This window comes from Metopolophium dirhodum, chromosome 6 (genome assembly GCF_019925205.1).
Source record: "Metopolophium dirhodum isolate CAU chromosome 6, ASM1992520v1, whole genome shotgun sequence".
In the NCBI taxonomy this organism is placed as follows: Eukaryota; Metazoa; Arthropoda; class Insecta; order Hemiptera; family Aphididae; genus Metopolophium; species Metopolophium dirhodum.
The window spans coordinates 5,135,988-5,146,282 of record NC_083565.1 but is presented as its reverse complement, the minus strand read 5'-3'; positions in this window follow the sequence as shown (position 1 = coordinate 5,146,282).

Here is a 10,295-nt window from a genome sequence, read left to right as displayed (position 1 = left end):
ACTGCTTCGATTTTCTTCAACAGTATCTTGTTTGATGGGAAAGTGAATCTAGTTGGTGCATTTGGGAGGTCAAATTTTAAAATTCTCAAAGCGCCGGGAAAAACAACATAAAAATTAAGGAAAATTAGGAATTTTTTTAAATCTAAAATTTGAAAATGTAATACAAGATTATTCCCAAGTTTGTCTATCTTTATCAAAAAAAAAAAAAAATGTCTTCAAGCAAATCAAATCAAATTTTTATGGGCGTTTGAAGTTCATATTTTTACAATATTGGAAATTCACTCGATTTCTCATGTAGTGATTTTGTTATTTTGGTGTTATTCAAAAACGAATAACTGCAGATACATGACAATTTTACTGAATGTTTATATTTTCATTTTCTACACACCATAAAATTTTGAAAACATTTTGACTCTTTTTGAGCTCTTTACGGACATTGTCAGTTTTCAATTTTTTTAGTTTTGTTTTTCTATAAATATTAATAAGATTGTATTTGTTGGGTAAAAAAGCGTGGAAATTTAATGCATGGCTCCTGATATATTGTCACAATAGAAGTTGAAAAATATTAAAAATACATAGTCACAATTATTTTTTATAAGCATTTAAAGTTCAAATTCTGACAAAATTGATCACATTTAAAATTGAATAATTATTTTGTAGTTAAACATTTATAAAATATTCAACTTTTATAGCTAAGGATTAAAATTGAACACCATCCATTACAGTGACCCACTTGTAACCTACTGTACAGAAAAGTGAAATCCACTTCCCTACTTTTTTATTTGTATTTTTATATTTTATACACATTTTTTTTGTATTTAACAATGTTAATGTGACGACTGAAATATTGGGTTAAATGAGTGAGGGGTCGTGACGACCCCTTAAACCCCCCCTCCCTCCGGCCCTGTTCCCAGGCCCACGATAATTTAGTGACAAAGCCACCCACCACTCACTGGTCAGCATCCTCGCGTCCGTCTCTTAAATCAGTGCATGAGCACCAACCACCAGAGTAACAACCTCTCAAGTACCAAAGAAACCGATTTCAACGAGCGACAACTGGACTTCTTATGCAAGCAATAATCAGTGCGTTCGTTAATTCAATTTGTGTATTTGAAGTATTACTTTGTTTTATCTAAAACCTAAAACTCCTACAATATTATCTACAAACAACTGCGAATCAGGTAAGGCATATAATATAATATTTTATGTTGATTGCAGTTAATACATTCTATGTGCTTTTTTCCATAAAATTATATTGTACGGTGTATTTGATCTAATTCTTGAATACACGATCTCGAGAGCCCTCCGAACACCTGGAGGAAGGTAATAGCGTAATTTTACTACTCTAACTTTTACTATTTTAATATAACTATCGACGGAGTCGTATTTATATTTATTTTATATTTTATCTAATTTCTACGTTATTACAATACGCATGTTTATAAGTCTGTGGATTGAATCGCGTTTACAACACATAAATGTGTATCAGGTGCATCGTCTTGGCATCCTTAAATCGTCAACCCTCCCCCCCTAACATATCTCATTGTTTTGTACCCGATTTGCACACTTGTACCCTCCATAAAAAAATTTGTACCCCTCTCCCTTTTACGCAAAACCAAATCTCCTGCCCGGGAGCTATAACGACGTCATACTGGCACGCAGCGTCGTTATTGGATACGCAGTGCTTGGTGTTTTTAAAAACCTTTGTTTTTGGTTTACCTAAATGTAATAACTCATCGATGGTAGTAATTACATTATATTACTATTGTATACGAGTATATAAGTATATTCTTATTTGACAAAATTACTTTGTTATATTTTACTGAATAAAATGTTCAATTCTCAAGTTTTAATACAAAATCACGTTTTTGATATAGCATCAATCGCTTATTAAACTCCATAGAAGTATAGAACTACTTTAACTAAAACTGCTAATCAAATATGAACATTAGCTTAAGTTATTTTATTATTTTTTGTCTGTCATGAGCTCGAGCAAAATAAAACGATTTAGTTTTGGGAGCAGCAAAATTAACATTAACGTCTTTAAATGTATATGGAGGTTATGTAATTGGAATTGAATACATCATGTTAATATACACTTATAAAGACCAATGTCTCCGTTTCATAATAATCTGTATAGCCGTTTAACTGATACTGTTTTTAAAATACAAAATTAGTTTTTTTTTATTTATTATTTTGGTTCAATTTTTGGTAGGTAGGTTCCTTAGTATAATAATTAGTAAACAATCTGTGATCAATTGATTTAGTTTACAAATAAGTCTTTGTTGATTCCTGAAAAATACTGGAAAGTCCTAATTGGGGCAATAGTTTGTTGTACCTATTCACAGTCTCTAAAATGTTGTGTAGTACGAAAAGTGCAGTGTGTAGTACGAAATTTAAGTGTGTTATTCTAATTAAACCTTTATAATAATATTATGTATAATTTTATATCTTCACATTTTTTTTATATTTTAATGGTTTTTTGCCAAACCACGTTTTATTTATTATCTACTACACAGACACACAGTAAACAATATTTTGTGTTGTTACGTCTTATACTCTTATTATAGTTATTATTATTCATTGTTATTGAGAGTAGCTATTTTTATTATTATCAGCTTAGTAGTGAACGCTGGTATATAGTATACTAGTGTTTATCTAGAAATAATTTAGATTTGACCGATTTAGGACTGTGTGTAGTTGTAGTACGAAAATTTGGATATTTTAGGGACTGCCTTTGTAAGTCGTGTAATTGATTTTTATTGATATTTATTTGTAATTCGTGTAAGTCGTCTTGCCACCCGTAACTCCTAAGTCATAATTACTACCTCTAACCAATTTTATATTAAAATTATATATTTTTATAATATTTTATATTAGGTACATTATTTTTATAAGCTTTATTTAAAGTAATTAATAAATAAGATATTGAAATTATAGATTTGATGTATAAATAATGTATTGAACAATGTTTAAAAATATTATGATAGGTACCTAATCGTACCTACTATTTATTACTGGTACTGCATAACAGCTTGTAACGATAAATTACACACGAATTGGTTTATATAAATAGTGTGTGTTTTTATTTATTATTACAAATATATCTTCATATTTAATAATGTTCGTTTACAATATTTTCTTTTCGTTTACAATTGCTCGTTGAGCTACAGATATTTATTTAGATTTTTAAATGAGATAGATGTTGTATTTAACTTGCTTTACAATATATTTTTTTATAAGTACATTTGCTCGTTGAGCTACAGATATTTATTCAAATTTTAAAATGATATCAAGACTCACGTGGACCAGCCGACGAGTGTGGAGCAGGACGACGAACACTGACCAATGCTGTGGAGCCGGGCGGTGGGTCTCACTTGTCCTCGGGACAGCACTCAAAATCTCCTCTTATACAGTTCTGGTCCAATGCGGTGACCTGATATGTTACTGCGACGACGTGTTGATAGATGGTGCAGTAACAGCAATTTTAATTTATGAAGAGTAACGTTATTCTTTGCGACGGCGGCAATGGAAATATATGCGAGGTACGGAGGTACAAATTGAACGGTTGCGATAGTGTCGTGCGCGTGTATTGGCGGCGGCGAGGGCAACGTAAACGACGCACAAATCTCCGAATCGACCGGTTGCGGCGGCGGCGTGTAACGGTGGCGGTGCAACGGAAATGGATGCTCTCACTACACGGAGAGCTGCAGCTTGAACAAAACAGTTGTGAGCTATATCACTGCAGAGTCCGTGTAGTGGGTTGATGGGATTTTCCTCTCCTACGCTGGGTGATAGTAGCTTGAACAGTACAGTCAAAGCTGTACCACTACTAACACGTCAGGGTAAGGAGAGGAGGTGTAGCAAAAGGTACTGATACTAGTGTCGAGGACTCCGCGGCGGGATCCTCTAGGCAGCGGTTTTTTCGAAAAAGTGCAGCGAGCGATCGTTTGTTAGACGGGTGTACTCGGTGTCGGTAACTCTCTGGGTGTTCCAATTCGGCCTATATATCTGTTGTTTGCATACTACGGATAACGTGTAGTATGGTGATTACTGTGCTGGATTTGTTGTGGATTTCTTCATTTTATAGATTGCATCTCGTGTTTTTAGTATGCTAATTCGTCGTGGGAGTTCATATAATGACTACGGATTATACCGTAGACATAAACTTAGACTTAGGTTGTCTTTAAAAGTTCTATAATGTTGACGGTCGTAGTGTGTATAATGTGGCACGCGCTCTGTACACAGCTATTATCACTAATGACAATGTTAATTATTTGTACTTTAACGGCTGAATTCTACATGAAGATACAAATGTAAGTATTATATGTGACTAATTAATATTAATTTAGTCACATTATGCTAGTAATCATTATTATAATGCCTTTTTAATTGTATTACCAACGGTGTACCTATTCGGTGCCGCAGGTAACACAATATTTGTTCTAACGCATCCGGCCACCGCCAGATAGCGTTAGCTATTTCGAAAAACGCTCGTTTTGTCCCGTTACAAGCTTCGGAATATAAACTAATTGTTATATATATTTATTGTGAATAAATAACTTATGAGTTATACTTATTGAGTAATGATACAAAAATATTAATTTTTATTCCTCAGATTAAAAAGTTGTTTCTGGCAAACCTATTTACTTGTATAATTGTATATTTTAATTTTGTATTGATTATTGTGTTATTTTCATTACTGAACGCAAATCGCAATAACTATCATTCATTATCTCCATCGCTTTCTAAACCGTTGGAAGAATGTCAAAAACCCCATCACCATGAACACATTAAGAACATAATATTTGAAATAATAATTTATTGGGATTTTTAAATTACCATAAAATAACTAAAGTTTGTTTTTTAATTGAAGTTATAAGTAAAGTTAAAATAAAGTTAAGTTCCATGTGAGTTTCATCAAAAAAAATTCCAGTCGACAGAACCGGGGCATGCTGGAGGTGTGGCGTCATCGGGCACGCCATGAAGGACTGCGTCGAAGCCGACGACCGCTGCGTAGCCTGCGAGTCTGCTGGACTCCCGAAGGTTCCGCACAAACCGGGCTCGGGCGCCTGCGCCGCGAGAAAGATGTCGGCAGGTCACAAAGCAGGCCAATGATCAGATTCCTCCAGATCAATTTAAACGTGAATTGGGCAGCGGAGCAGCTGATGGCACAAACGGCGGACGAGGAGAGAGCGGACGTGCTCCTAGTCTCCGAACCAGCGACTCACTACGGCCAGGAGGACAGGTGGTGCTTCAGCTCCGACCGTAAGGCTGCCGTGGGCATCTCCCGCCACTCCACCTTCAGTTGCAATCTCCGCGGCTCCGGGAACGGGTTCGCCTGGATGGTCCTCCAAGACGTCACCGTCTTCAGCTGCTATTTCCGCCCGGGCGCTACGATGCCGGAGTTCAACGCTGCGCTGGGCGACCTGGAAGACGCCATCAGAGCCAGGGGCAACTCGTCAGTTATCGTGGCCGGGGACTTCAACGCCTGGCACACCGAGTGGGGCTCCAGAACCAGCAACCCCAGGGGTACGGCGCTCTCCGACCTCGCCTCCAGCCTAGGACTCCTACTGGCCAACTCGGGCACAGCCCCCACGTTCAGGCGCGGTGCAGCCACCTCGATCATCGACATCACCTTTTACAGAGGCGTAGCCCTGTCGGACTGGACGGTGTCCGAAGCCGAGTCTCTGAGCGACCACAACTACGTGCTCTTCCAAACAGCGAGTCCTGACCAGGACCAAGCGCGGTTGGAGCCGCAAGTCGACACACACCGAGGCTGGACTGTGAAGAAGCTGGACGCAGACGCCCTGAGCCTCCACCTGACGTCCACGCGCCTGAGTCCCGTACTGGGGCTGACAGGCGTGGAGAAGGCCCTCGTGGCGGCGGACAAAATCGAAGACTTCCTCCTCGGCGCCTGCGACGCTAGCATGCCGAAGAAGAGGCCCGGCCCCGCAGGCAGGCGTCCCGTCTACTGGTGGAGCGACGAGATTGCCGAACTACGCCGATCGGCTCTGGCACTTCGAAGACGGTACCAGGCATGCCTCAGGCGTGCCGGCCACCCGGGCGTTCAGGAAGCCAGGTGCAGCTACTCCGTGGCCAAGAAAGTTCTGAGGATCGCGATCCGCACCGCCAAGTCAAAGGCCTGGGCTGATCTCTGCTCACTTGTGGACAAGGATCCCTGGGGAAGACCGTACCGTCTGGTGATGAAGAAGTTTGGCACCCGCGACCCCGCAGCCGATTCCAGGGGTAGAGAGGCCCAGATAGCGGACTCCCTGTTCCCGGCGGCTCCCGCCACGGACTGGAGCCTGGAGCCTTCGTCGGTCGTCTGTGACCTGTTCGGCATGTTCGACCCCGAAACCGGCGTACCCGAATTCGAGAGGAGCGTCCCCGAGTTCACGGCTGAGGAACTCCGAGCGGCTGCCCGCAGACTCTCACCAGGAAAGGCTCCCGGACCATCAGGCGTCCCGAACGAGATCTTGAGGGCCCTCGTCACCACGCAGACTCATGCAGTACTTAGGACAATGAACGACTGCCTAGGCGCCCTCACATTTCCACCACGCTGCAAAAGGGCCCGCCTCGTGCTGTTAAGGAAAGGTGCCGACAAGCCCCCGGATGCCCCATCGAGCTACAGGCCGATATGTATGCTAGACTCGACCGGAAAACTGCTAGAACGACTCCTCCTCAAACGCCTGGAGACGCACCTGGACGAGCACGGAGGCTGCAGGAGAGCGCCCAACCAGTTTGGTTTCCGCAAGGGCATCAGCACCGAGTCTGCGGTCAACAGCGTCCTGAGCATGGCAGTCCAGGCAGCCACCACCCCCCGGAAGAAGAGCCTGTGCGTCCTGGTCACCCTGGACGTGAAGAACGCTTTCAATTCCTTGAGGTGGCCAGTGATCGACGCAGTGCTCAGACGTGTGCGGACGCCTGAGTACCTGGTGGAGATGCTGAGGTCATGGCTGTCCGACAGGACGCTGTTGACCGGAGCCGAGAGGTCATCAAGGACAGTGTCGTGCGGCGTACCACAGGGATCCGTGCTCGGGCCGGCTCTGTGGAACGTCGCCTACAGCTCCTTGCTGACAATGGAGGTGCCCACGGGGGTCCAACTCGTCGGGTTTGCTGACGACCTGGCAGTCGTCGGAACGGCCGTGACGGGCGAGCGGTTGGAGGACCTGGTCAACCCCGTCCTCGCGAAAATCGATGAGTGGATGTTGCGTCACGGGTTGGAGCTGGCTCATCAGAAAACCGAAGCGGTCATCCTGTCAAGGAGACGGGCGTTCGTCCCCCCGAGGCTATCGATCGGCGGTCACCCGATCACGCTGTACGGGAAGATCAGATACCTCGGGGTGATCCTGGACAAGAACTTGACCTTCGCGGCCCACGTAGACACGGTGACGAAGAAAGCTTCGCGCACGGCAGCCGCGCTGTCCAGGCTGATGCCGAACATCGGTGGCCCCTGCGGGTGGAAGCGGAAGCTTCTCGGCACAGTGGTGGACAGCCAGCTGCTGTACGCCGCACCCACGTGGATCGGCAAAGCAACCGTCGCGGCCAGGACCAGAGCTAATCTGATCCGCCCGCAGAGAGCGGTCGCGTTGAGGACCATCCGCGCCTACCGCACAGTGTCAGACGAAGCCGCCCTGGTACTGGCCTCGACGGTTCCCGCGGACCTACTCGGCCTCGAGAGAAAGAGAATCCAGTCTCGCCTCGCCACCGAGCCGGCTCCTGGGGCGCTACGACCGTCCAAAGCGTCCGTGAGAAGAGAGGAAAGGGCCCGAACAATCGAGGCATGGCAACAGAGATGGGAGACCACCAGGAAGGCGTCCTGGACCAGACGATGCATCCCATCGGTGGGACGTTGGCTCGGAAGAACGGTCCCGCTAGTGCCTCTGACGTACCACATGTCGCAGGCACTGTCGGGACACGGCTGTTTTCAATACTATCTGCACAGGCGAGCCAGGGCCACCAGCCCCATCTGTCTCCAGTGCTTGAGCCACGAGGACACCGCGGAGCACACACTCACCGAGTGCCCCTACTGGAGCACGTTCCGGGTCCCTCTGGCCACTCAGCTGGGGCACAGTCCTACCGCGGCCGACATCGGCGACATCGTGTGCGGCCCCCCCTTCGACCAGCTCCCGGCAGACCAAGCAGAGAAGCTGGCGATCCTGACGAACGCGGAGGAAACTTTCCGCCTGTTTTACCGGATGGTCGAGGAAATCATGTCAGCTAAGGAGGACGAGGAGAGAGCCCGCCAAGCCGCAGAGCGAGCCGATGGACCGGACGTATAACCCGTTGTTTTGTAAAATTAGTTAAGTTAAATTTTTTGTAGCCGAAGGCAACTTTGGGAGAGTAGAGTCTCCCCATTTGTAAACCATACCACTTATGTATTGTTGTTTGTGACAGGCAGCGAGTGAGAGATTGGCTCACCGCTACTGATTTAAGCTTGTAATTGTGATTGTGATCAATAAACGATGGGGTCCGGAGGGGAAGTAATGCTCACGCGGTTCCTCCTCCGGTCCTCGATTAACCGGAAAAAAAAAAAAAAAAATTCCAGTTATATTAAAGTTAAGTTCCATATAAGTTAAATTAAAGTTAAGTTCAAAATAAATTAAAAAAAATTTAAGTTCCAAAAAAGTTAAGTTCCAGTTAATTTTACAAAAATTAAGTTCCAAAAAGTTAAGTTCCAGTTAATTTTACAAAAATTAAGTTCCAAAAAAGTTCCAAAATGTTCCAAAAAAGTTAAGTTCCAAAAATGTTAAATTAAAGTTAAGTTCCAGTTAATTTTACAAAAATTAAGTTCCAAAAAAGTTATGTTCCAAAAAAGTTAAATTAAAGTTAAGTTCCAAAAATGTTAAATTAAAGTTAAGTTCCGAAAAGTTAAGTTCCAAAAAAGTTAAATTAAAGTTAAGTTCCAAAAATGTTAAATTAAAGTTAAGTTCCAAAAAATTAAGTTCCAAAAAGTTAAGGTTAAGTTCCAAAAAAGTTAAATTAAAGTTAAGTTCCAGTTAATTTTACAAAAATTAAGTTCCAAAATGTTAAGTTCCAGTTAATTTTACAAAAATTAAGTTCCAAAAAAGTTCCAAAATGTTCCAAAAAAGTTAAGTTCCAAAAATGTTAAATTAAAGTTAAGTTCCAGTTAATTTTACAAAAATTAAGTTCCAAAAAAGTTATGTTCCAAAAAAGTTAAATTAAAGTTAAGTTCCAAAAATGTTAAATTAAAGTTAAGTTCCAAAAAGTTAAGGTTAAGGTTAAGTTCCAAAAAATTAAGTTCCAAAAAAACTTAAATTAAAGTTCCAGATAAATTTAAAAAAGTTAAGTTAAAATTAAGTTCCAAAAAGTTAAGGTTAAGTTCCAAAAAAGTTAAATTAAAGTTAAGTTCCAGTTAATTTTACAAAAATTAAGTTCCAAAAATGAAGTTCCAGAAAAATTTAAAAAAAGTTAAGTTCCAAAAAGTTAAGTTAAAGTTAAGTTCCGGTTACATTAAAGTTATGCTCGAGTTAAATTAAAATTAAGTTCCAAAAATGTTAAATTAAAGTTTAATTCCAAAAAAAAAAGTTCCAAAATGTTAAATTAAAGTTAAGTTCCAAAAATGTTAAGTTAAAGTTAAGTTCCAAAAAATTAAGTTCCAAAAAGTTAAGTTCCAGTTAATTTTACAAAAATTAAGTTCCAAAAATGTTCCAAAAAAGTTAAGTTCCAAAAATGTTAAATTAAAGTTAAGTTCCGAAAAGTTAAGTTCCAGTTAATTTTACAAAAATTAAGTTCCAAAAAAGTTCCAAAATGTTCCAAAAAAGTTAAGTTCCAAAAATGTTAAATTAAAGTTAAGTTCCAGTTAATTTTACAAAAATTAAGTTCCAAAAAAGTTATGTTCCAAAAAAGTTAAATTAAAGTTAAGTTCCAAAAATGTTAAATTAAAATTAAGTTCCAGTTAATTTTACAAAAATTAAGTTCCAAAAAAGTTATGTTCCAAAAAAGTTAAATTAAAGTTAAGTTCCAAAAATGTTAAATTAAAGTTAAGTTCCAAAAAGTTAAGGTTAAGGTTAAGTTCCAAAAAAACTTAAATTAAAGTTCCAGATAAATTTAAAAAAGTTAAGTTAAAATTAAGTTCCAAAAAGTTAAGGTTAAGTTCCAAAAAAGTTAAATTAAAGTTAAGTTCCAGTTAATTTTACAAAAATTAAGTTCCAAAAATGAAGTTCCAGAAAAATTTAAAAAAAGTTAAGTTCCAAAAAGTTAAGTTAAAGTTAAGTTCCGGTTACATTAAAGTTATGCTCGAGTTAAATTAAAATTAAGTTCCAAAAATG